This window comes from Phaseolus vulgaris, chromosome 8 (genome assembly GCF_051622355.1).
Source record: "Phaseolus vulgaris cultivar YP4 chromosome 8, ASM5162235v1, whole genome shotgun sequence".
NCBI classification, from domain to species: domain Eukaryota; kingdom Viridiplantae; phylum Streptophyta; class Magnoliopsida; order Fabales; family Fabaceae; genus Phaseolus; species Phaseolus vulgaris.
The window spans coordinates 36,232,503-36,242,702 of record NC_143505.1 but is presented as its reverse complement, the minus strand read 5'-3'; the positions used below and the strand labels follow the sequence as shown (position 1 = coordinate 36,242,702).

The window sequence follows — 10,200 nt, the reverse complement described above, 5'->3', positions numbered from 1 at the left end:
ACCTATTTGGAATTCCAACTGGTCCTCAAAGAACTCGAAGGAAATCAGGGTGGGGGTCAAGAATGTTATGTGGGCATCTGCCACCCTCTTCCAGAATAGGCAAAGGTCTCGATCCAAAGCTCCCATGCTATCAGGACTTCTGGGCCTCCTGAAGCAGCTCTTGGACTCCTTTTTCCCCTTGTCCACCCAGTACAAGGGGAAACCGTCGAGAAGGGAAGTGTCTTTATCATTTGCGCGAACCTGGATAAACTTCCCCTTCCAATCCTTGTACGACTGCTGGAAGATGGTGAAAATGGATCTCCCAGCGATGGCATTCAGGCTGACCCACAGGCGATCTCCTGGGTGCTTGGCCTCGAACAGGAATAAAAACACGTCCACTGACGCGGGCAACCCCAGGTGGGCGCATGTTATCTCGAAGGCTCGGACAAACGCCCAGCTGTTGGGGTGAAGCTGGGCGGCAGCGATGTTGAGCTCAGTTAAGAGCTCCCTCTCAAATCGAGTAAGAGGGAACCTGAGTTTGACCTTCTTGAAGAAAGTGGTGTAGACGAAGCAGAAGGGCCCATCGGCGCTCACTTTGTCATCGGCGCACACTGGCAGAGCGGCGGGGCAAGGCAGCACCATCATTCTCTCATCGTGCTCCTTGTGAAACGATTGGTGGACCTCGTCCCCATTGGTCAGTCGCAGAACCGCTCCCGCAGTGTTCACCGACGAGGTTTCCTTTAAGAGGGTTGGGTTAGCCCATGGGTATAAAGCCTTGAAGTCTGGCAGAGGGATGGGGGCTCCTCCAGTGTTTGGTGGAGTCGCCTGGGCCAGAGCGGTTTGGGAAGACGCAGGCCTCACAGCCTGCGAAGAGGGAGCACCACGAACTTGCGTTGAGTCGTGTGCTTGTGAAGGGGGGTTTCGCGCTGATGGAGGGTGGTTCGGGGTGATCTTTGTGCGAGTTATGATAGCAACTGCAAAGGAAGAAGAAAGGAAAAGCAATCAGGAGGGTTACAAAGGCTGACTCGATCATAGAAGGAAGGTGAAAGACGAACGAATGTGAGTTCGTTGCGACGATCGACAAAGCCCTAAGTTACGCAGAAGGAGAAATGGAAAAACAGCCCACAACGTATGCACCAGACAGTTACAGGATGATGCAAATCGGTGAAAATGCAAGGAAACCCACCAGATGAAGGAAAGTAGTTACCTTTCGATGATCAGGAGAACGTTGAAGGGAGGTGGTGATCTAGAGCGTCGAGGAACGTCGAGAGTTTTCGCATAAGGAAATAAGAGCGTATGCAAGCGTGAAGAAAGTGATGGAACAGTAGGAGCGTAAGGGGTTTAAGGGTTTTCGAAATAAGTTTGGAAGCGCTAACGGCAGATGAAGAGAGCCGTTGATGAAGCCACGTGTCGAACGATGCGCGAAGGGTTTGGTGGAGCGTCAGAGCAGCAGAAAGTACTATCGCTTGGAATTCTGCGTCCATGCCACGTAGACCGGTGTTAACGAAGGCTTTTTCAGTCTTTTCGCTAGACAAGTCTTCGCTTAAGACTGGGGGGCTTGTGTACCGCCCTGGTGGTCGGGTGCGATGACGTGGCACCCTGCTACAGTGTAGGCGTGTTGACAAGGTGCCAGGTTGGCAGATGGGAAGGAAGTCGGGAGGCACGTGTGGTCGCCGATTGTTAAGTTGGCGTGTTCCGATTTCCAGTTTACCAGAATAGGCGATCGCCAGGTTGAAGATGAAGTCGCTAGATGTAGACTCAGGCGACCAGGCAGTCGGAGATCGCCAGAATAAGCACATCGCCGAAAGACGAAGGAGAAGCAGATTATGAAGGCGGCCGGCGAGACCACAGGGAAGGTGTATGAAGGCCCTAACTCGCCAGTTTCAGTAGAGATCGCACTCCTGAGTTAGCTATGCGCTGGGCAGTACCATGCATAGGTAACTTAGCCAAAATGAGAGTAGAAGCAGCGCCAAGTCAGGGAGCCTCCAGATGATGGCACGTGTACGGTTGGATACGAGCCACGTGTTCAAGTCTGTAACTGCCAGGAGAGAGAAAATCACCAGGTATATAAGAGTTCTTAACAGATTTTCTAAGGTACGCGCGTTCAGTTCATACACTTTACGCTTGCGAGTGACAAAGCTGTTTGCGAGAGAGAGTTTGCACGGTTCCAGTTCTTAGTATTTGGTGATACCGTCACTGACTTGAGCGTCGGAGTGCAATCGGCCGCAGCGGCGCCGTGTCGTTTCTTTGCAGGTTCTTGAGATAGATCCAGAGGAGGAACGAAAGTGAGAAGCGGCGCGCACGTCGATCCTTTGACGAGGCATTCTCCAGCGCTCCGGTCAACAGGCAGGATCAGTTGGTTTTCTATAAAATGAAAACTTGTTTATGAGTTTAAACATCGTTCATACATTTGCAAAAACAAGTTTGACAGCAGAGAATTAAGAGTTTACAAAGGATTAGCATTTGTTCTTCAAAGATTTCGAAAAATCACAAAGTGCTTGTTCTTGGTTTGGTTCCAAAAGCTTGGTGTGAGGTGCTGTTACTGTTCTAGCAATCTTGCCTACTGGTTTAAGGCAGATCTTTGTATCCTCAATCAGGTGTAGTCGTTTCACTTTTCAGTTCTTGTAATAGTTTGGTTGAACACTCTTCTTGATAGGTTTTTGTACCGCCCTGGTAGTCGGAAGTGATGACGTGGCATCAAGCTACAGTATAGGCGTGTTGACAAGGCGCCAGGTTGGCAGAAGGGAAGGAAGTCGGGGGGCTCGTGAAGTCGCCAGTTATTAAGGTGGCGTGTTCCGATCTCCAACATACCAGAACCAGCGATCACCAGGTTGGAGATGAAGTCGCCAGATGTAAACTCAGGTGACCTTGAGATTGGAGATCGCCAGAGAACGCACATCGCCAGAAATGAAGGTAGTGCAGATTATGAAGGCGGCCGGCGAGACCACAGGGAAGGTGTACGAAGGCACCCTAACTCGCCAGTTCCAGTAGAGATCGCACTCCCAAGTTGGCTATGTACTGGGCAGTACCATGCATAGGTAACTTAGCAAAACGAGAGTAGAAGCAACGCCCAAGTCAAGGAGGCTCCAGATGATGGCACGTGTACAGTTGGATGCGAGCCACGTGTCCAAGTCTGTAACTGCCAGGAGAGAGAGAGTAACCAGGTATATAAGAGTTCTCAACGAACTTTCTGAGTTACGCACGTTCAGAGTATACTCTTTACGCTTGCGAGTTATAAAGCTTACTGTGAGAGAGGATTTGCACGGTTCTTGTTCTCTTAGTATTTGGTGATTCGGTCACTGACTTGGGCGTTGGAGTGCGATCGGCCGCAGCGGCGCCGCTCTGTTTCTTTTGCAGGTTCTTGAGGTGGATCTCGTAGAGGAACGGAGGTTTGAAGCGGTGCACACGTCGATCCTTTGACGAGACAGTTTCCAGCGTTCTGGTCAATAGGCAGGATCATCAGGCGCCCACCGTGGGACCGTGTAAAACTTGCTCCCATCCACAGCGTGAGTTCTTGGAGGTTTTCGAAGTTTTCTGCGTGGTTGTGTGCTGGTGCAACCATCGTTCGCTGTTTGCTTGAAATTTGTTCGGTGAATTCGCGTTTTACACCGTTCGCTTGGGTTTTCGATCGATGAAGTGAGGTTTTCCTGCTGTTTTCGCGCGATTTGTTCGGTGGAGTTGAGTTCTTTCGCCCGTTCGGTTGTCCGTGGGAAGAGCAGTGGTTTCTAGTGAAGTTACAAGTTTCTTTGAAGGTTTGCGGTGTTCTTGAGTTTCCTTGCGAAGTTTCGCGCAATTTCTTCCGATTGATCGCTGAGTCGATCGTAGCTAAAGTTAGTGTTGTTCGCTGCATTCTGTGATTCGCTGAGTTGCATGAGAAAAATGAGAAGCAATCGCTCAAGTCCAGTTGCGCCCGTCGCTGCCGAAGGCGCCGCTGCCATGACCATGGCGCAGATGGCAGAGATGATGCGTTCGTTGCAGGCAACTGTGGAAGCCTCACGCATAGAGCAGGCGAGAATGCATGAGGACCTGGTCGCCTCTCGCGCCAGGAATGAGGAGCTCAGCAAGGTGACAGAGGAGCTGCGTCAAGCTCTTCAGGAGCAGCAAGGGCGTTCTTCTGCTGAAGAGGTGGCGCCGTCGTCGCCACCTCGTGTTTTCCCTATGCCTTTTGTTTAGGCGATTACTGACACGCCTATTCCTACGAGCGTGGTCCCTGTCAAGGCTGTCTTTACCGGCGTGGAGGATCCAGAGGCCCATCTGACCACGTTCCATACGCAGATGATGCTGTCGGGAGGGTCAGACGCCGTGTATTGCAAGATGTTCGTAAGCACGCTCCAGGGAACGGCGTTGGAGTGGTTTGTGAGCCTACCTAACGGTCACATAACTAGTTTGCAGCAGTTCTCTAAGGTTTTCGTCGAGCAATACATCGTGAACAAGGCACCGCCCAGGGTGTCTTATGATCTGTTTGATATAAGGCAGTACCAGGGAGAGTCCCTCAAAGACTACCTGAATCGCTTCGGAGCACAGATGGTCAGATCGCCGGCTAAAGATGAAGAAATGCTGGTCTATGCATTCAAGAAGGGCGTGCTGCCAGGACCATTCTGCGAAGCCTTGATCAGGGCTCACCTTGCAACGTTTGCTGAGGTCAGGCGACTTGCGGTGGCTCACATCGCCGACGAAAGTGAGGTCGCTGAGAAGAGAGGGAGCGTGGCTCCCGCTAGGCCACGCGCCCAGACCAGAATCCAGCCGCAACGGGTGCTGGAGACAGCGGCAGCGGCCAGGAAAGACCAGAGGGCTCGCCATCCCTATGATAGGAGGAGCAAGGGGAGGGGCCAGGGACGCCAGCAGCCGGCACGCCGGGAATACAATCGCCCGCCTAAGCACAGGTTTGTTATGAGATTGGCAGACCTGATCGCCATTCCCAATATATCTGCCAGGTTGAAAGCGCCTGAGAAGGTGGGCGACAAAGTTCTGGGACCAAAGCCAGACGCCTGGTGTGAGTTTCACCAGGGCTTTGGCCACACCTTGGACTCGTGTTTGTCCTTGGGGTATCAGCTCGATGATCTAGTTAAGAGCGGGTTCCTAAATGACTATCTGCTGGACAGGAGAACGGGGGGAGCGTCGAGTTCCCAGGCAGCAGGTGGAGAAGCCCAGCAACACGAGATGCCCATCCACGGGGAAATCCACACCATCGCAGGAGGCTTCTCAGGTGGTGGATGCACCGCATCGCAGAGGAAGAAGTACGCGCGGTCGGTGATGACAGTGGATATGTTTGAAGATCACTCGCCGGAGGTGGACATTACGTTCTCCAAGCAGGATCTTCGGGACGTTGTGCCCCATGACAACGATCCCATAGTCATTTCGTTGATTACGGCGGGAAGGAAGGTCCACAGAGTTCTGGTGGACCAGGGAAGCTCGGCAGACGTGATGTTCTGGCCGACTTTCACGCAGCTGGAATTGCCCCTTGACTAGCTAAGGCCCTATGGAGGGTGCCTATACGGGTTCGCTGGTGACCAGGTGGAGGTCAGGGGGTACATTGAGTTGAGAACCACGTTTACAGATGAGGCTGGTTCGAGGACGGAGAAAATCAAGTACCTCATCGTAAACGCTCCTTCAGCATACAATATCCTGTTGGGAAGGCCCACGCTTAACAGGATAGGCGCCATTCCATCGACTCGGCACATGAAGGTAAAGTTGCCGTCTATGGAGGGGGTGGTGATCACGGTCAAGTCTGATCAGAAAGAAGCGAAAAAGTGCTATGAGAATAGCCTGAAAAACAAGAGATTAGTGAGTTATGTAACAACCACCCCACCTCCCGGTGTGAAGCCCAGCTCGACGGTAGCGGAAGAGACCATCGGAAGGGACGTGGAGATGGTGGACGCTGAGCTGGTGGAGGGAAACGCTGGTCTGGAGGAGGAAGAAGCGTGGAATCGCCTGATGACTTTTTACGGCAAGTGCACCGTGTTTGTCAAAAGTAATAATTGTCCCTAAGGACGGATATCGATCCCACAAGGAACAGTGAATTATCGAGTACAATAATCGCTAAATATAAAAACAGAACAATTAAAAGAGTTTTGAATTAATTGTGTTGGCACTGATCAATAAGAAAACAAACAAAGAATTAGTTGTTTCAATTGGAAAAATAAGGATTAGTTTCATCTCTCTCACTCTCAAGTATTTTGATTAGCATGTTAATATTAAGTTCTTTGATTGAAATTGATGCCCGTATAAAAATCATTTATATCGATTCCTCGCATATAAAATCCTTAAGAATGTCCCCTAACTATCGATCCCTCGCATAATTATAAGAACAACTTAGAACGAAGCTCAGACGTTTAATAGCAATTAACATTTCAAGTCTATTCCTAGCACTCAAATATGTTAAGTATTGTTGGTTAGGTCCGAACCCTAAAAATACCTCCCGGTCAGATTTAAGATTCTCAATTTGTCACGGAAAATTAAAAGTAAAACAACAATACCAATAATCAATCAAGAACTGAATATTAATATATAAAATATCACCTCAATACATAAGAGTTTGAGTAGATTACTCTCAATCCCAAAGGGTAGAATTAGCCACGCATACTTTTATCACCTTCCATTCTCCCAATTGGGTTACAACTCACTCTATGGTGTTTTCCTCTCAATCTGGCACCCTAAGGTTGAGCCTCTAGCCCTCTATTTATCCTAGTTTTCTAGGGTTAGGTTGTTTATTGTGTCGCGCTAATGGGCTAAATGATAAAACATAAAAAAAGGCCCAATCTTCCTTTGCATCTTTTTCCATTCTGGGACCTTCTATCTTTATCTTTTTAGCTCAAATCATTCATCTTTAATCCAAATCTCCAATCTTCCTTAGAAATCTGCAATTAACACCAAATTTGGGAATAAAATACTCTTATTCAAATAAAGATCATAAAAAATGTAAAAAGGTATAAATTCATAAATTAGGGATTATTTTATATGTAAATTAGCAATAAATCCTCATAAGTACCTATATTTTAATATGAAATATTACTGAAATTAGACACTTATCACTCTCCCCAACTTAGAATCTTGCTTGTCCTCAAGCAAAGTAAATGAATATATTTGAATTTAAATATCAAATAGCTTAATTCACTAAAGAACAGATCAAATTAGAAACTTATGATGCTTCCAAATTCAAATATAGAAAATTATAGACACAATCAATTTCCAGAATCAAATCAAAACAAATAAATGACAATTCATCAAGGAATATCTTCTCATATGCTCACGGGTAAGTGTTTGTTTCTCTCTATTTTCACTGAATCATAACAAATCACAGTTGCTTTTCATTTCATCTTCAAATCACAAACATATTAGAAACATGAATCTTGAGGTCTTTTCCAGGGTTGTAATGAGGTTGGGCTTCCAAAAAATATTGGTTTTTCTTAGATAACAAAATGCACATATTAAAGAAGAAGAACATATCTACAATTCAATTATAGAGAACATATATGTTATCTAATTACCACTTTCTTTCGATGTCACATCTTCCCTCATTTTCTTTCTGACTTTTCATGATTTTCACGAAATTTTTCTATCTTTCTTTTCTATTTATTTTTATTCTTCTGTTCCTTTTTTTCTTTTCAATAATAGGAAAAGATTCTTCCTATTTTCAACTTTTTGACTTTCACAATCAGAACCAACCATTCCCTTTTCTATATGTATTGCATCTATGTTCTCCTTCCTTAAACATGCTAAAGGGTAGGAAATTATATCAATAAAGGTTAAGGTGCAATATTAACAAAAAAATTCTTGGCCCAAAGGGGATAAAAAAATGGAATTCTAATATAAAGGTTGGCCTTTTGGCCCTGGCTCCTAATTAACACAAACAAATGCCTCAATCATCTTCATGCTCTTTTATGATGCAACAAAAATAAAAATTAAGCAACCACAACTGTCAAATCATCAGTAAAACTCTCAAAACTGTTTAAGGTTCACACACTCACTTGGTTTAAATGGTCTCATTCCTTTTTGTCTTGTCATTATCTGTCCTAATCAATCATCCTGTTAAATTTTCATGTATCATAATTTTAACTACATTTGAATAGGGATTCAATCATATTTTCTTTTCTAACCTGTGTCTAATTCATCTCACTACTTAATATTTAAACACAAATTCTTTTTTCCACAATTCAAAATTAATATTCTAGTTCTTTTTAATTTGAAAAAAAAAACTAGAAAACAAACAAATTAAAACTGAAATTTAGTCAAGAAAGATAATTCAAGACTTAAATTACCAAACTACCAAACCAGAAAATTTATTTAAAATAAGCAATAAAAACAAACTAAACAAATAAGCAAATAAACAGAAAACAAAATAACCGAAAAATAAAATAAATAAAATAAGACAAAATTCAAATAATTTGAAAAGAAAAGAGAATTAGAAAGATAAAACCATATTTTTGCTCAATCCTCTCTTCTTAAGAAGTCATCCAGCTTTTTGTTAAAATCTTTATCTACAGTCTTGCTTCATTTGCTGGATCTGCCCCCTGAATAATAGAACCTGTCCTCAGGTCAAAATACATAACCTGCAAAATGATTAGGAGGCATACAAGATTGATTTTTTTATATTTTTATTTTTTGAAAAATAAAATAAACAAAGGTAACAACATAAAACTAAAATGTGGACTGGGTTGCCTCCCAGTAAGCGCTCGTTTAACGTCATCTAGTTTGACGCCTGTTTATTTCAAGATGGACAACTCTCTTTGTTGCATCATGTTGTATGCATTCTTCCTCGTTACAAGAACATCTTCAACCACACCATAAGGATCTTTGATGGATCTTTTTGCCAACTGCATCTTGGTGGGTTGAACCTCCAAATCGCCTAAATACAGTGCAGCCTTGTCCACAAATAAAGCACCTATAGACACGGGAAGATTAAAACCTCTCAAGTTCTTAGAATTTTGAAGCAAGTTCCTTTGAGTCATGACACTGCATCTAGCCTCCAACTCTTTATTTCTCTCTTCAATATAGCTCCTATTCTTTAGAAATCTCTCAAATGTTGAATCTTGCTTCATATTTCCTGCAAAATAATTCCTAGGGAGCAATTTGTCAAAGAATTTTCTGTCCTTCTCTATTTTTGAAGGAGGATGAGGATATGATAAATCTTTTTCAAGAACACTTCTCTCATTATTTTTAATTTTTTCTTCCTCACTTCTTTTCATTTCTCTCTCTAACTCCTCAGTCTCATCTTCTTTTTCAGCTATTACCTTGTTGCAATGCTCTTTTGGGTTGGTTTGGTTGTCAACTAAAAACTGACCACTTTGTATTTCTTCAAATTGTTTGGCCACTTTTCCCATTTGGATCTCTATATTCCTGATTGTTTCCATGCTATTTTCTTCCATTATCACAAGCTTTGTTAGGGCTTCTTCAACTTTACTCATTCTTTCAAGCATGAATGGATCCTCAACTTCAGGTGAATTGTTCAGATAAGAACAGTGTCCATTAGGATGATCACCTCCACAAAAATCACACATGATTGAGTGACTCTGGCTTTGAGATGAATGCACAACATATAACTGTTGGGACAATTTAGCCATTTGTGCGGTTAGTTGCTCAATCTGTTGTGTCAGAATTTTATTTTGAGCCAAGAGTGCATCTTCTAACGAACCTTCCTTGTGAGTATTTTGTTTATCATGTTGGGATTGATAATCAGTTGACGCCAATGCAGCAATAATCCTTGTCGCTTGTTCTACATCAAGAGTCATCGTTGTGCCGCCAGCTGCAGCATCTAGGAGCATCTTTGTGTCAGATCTGAGACCGGAGAGAAATATGCTCAGTTGAGCAATATCTTCAAACCCATGATTTGGGCATTTTCTAAGTAACATTTTAAATCTTTCCCATGTCTCACAGAATGATTCATCTACTCCTTGTCTGAACACAGAAATTTCAGACTTTGCTTTGATGTAGCGAGAAATTGGAAAAAATCTTTGCAGGAATTTTTCCTCTACCTCCTTCCAACTAGTGAGACTCTGATTTGGAAATGATCTGAGCCAATCCTTAGCCTTTCCTGCCAATGACAAAGAAAACAAACGCATATAAGCATTTTCAAGATCACTTGATTGAAAGCTCATTGTTCCCACCAATTCATAAAATGTAGACAAATGTGAACATGGATCCTCATGATCCATTGCTTTGAATTGATGAGTAATGATGATAGTGAGAAAATTAGGATTTATTTTCAAGGCCTTAGCGGTAGCA

General features: G+C 44.0%; 1 pseudogene; it reads left to right on the top strand.

Moving 5' to 3' along the window:
* The first annotated feature begins 9,795 nt into the window (after positions 1 to 9,795).
* Positions 9,796 to 9,901, top strand: LOC137838939 (small nucleolar RNA R71; annotated as a pseudogene).
* Positions 9,902 to 10,200: the final 299 nt, after the last annotated feature.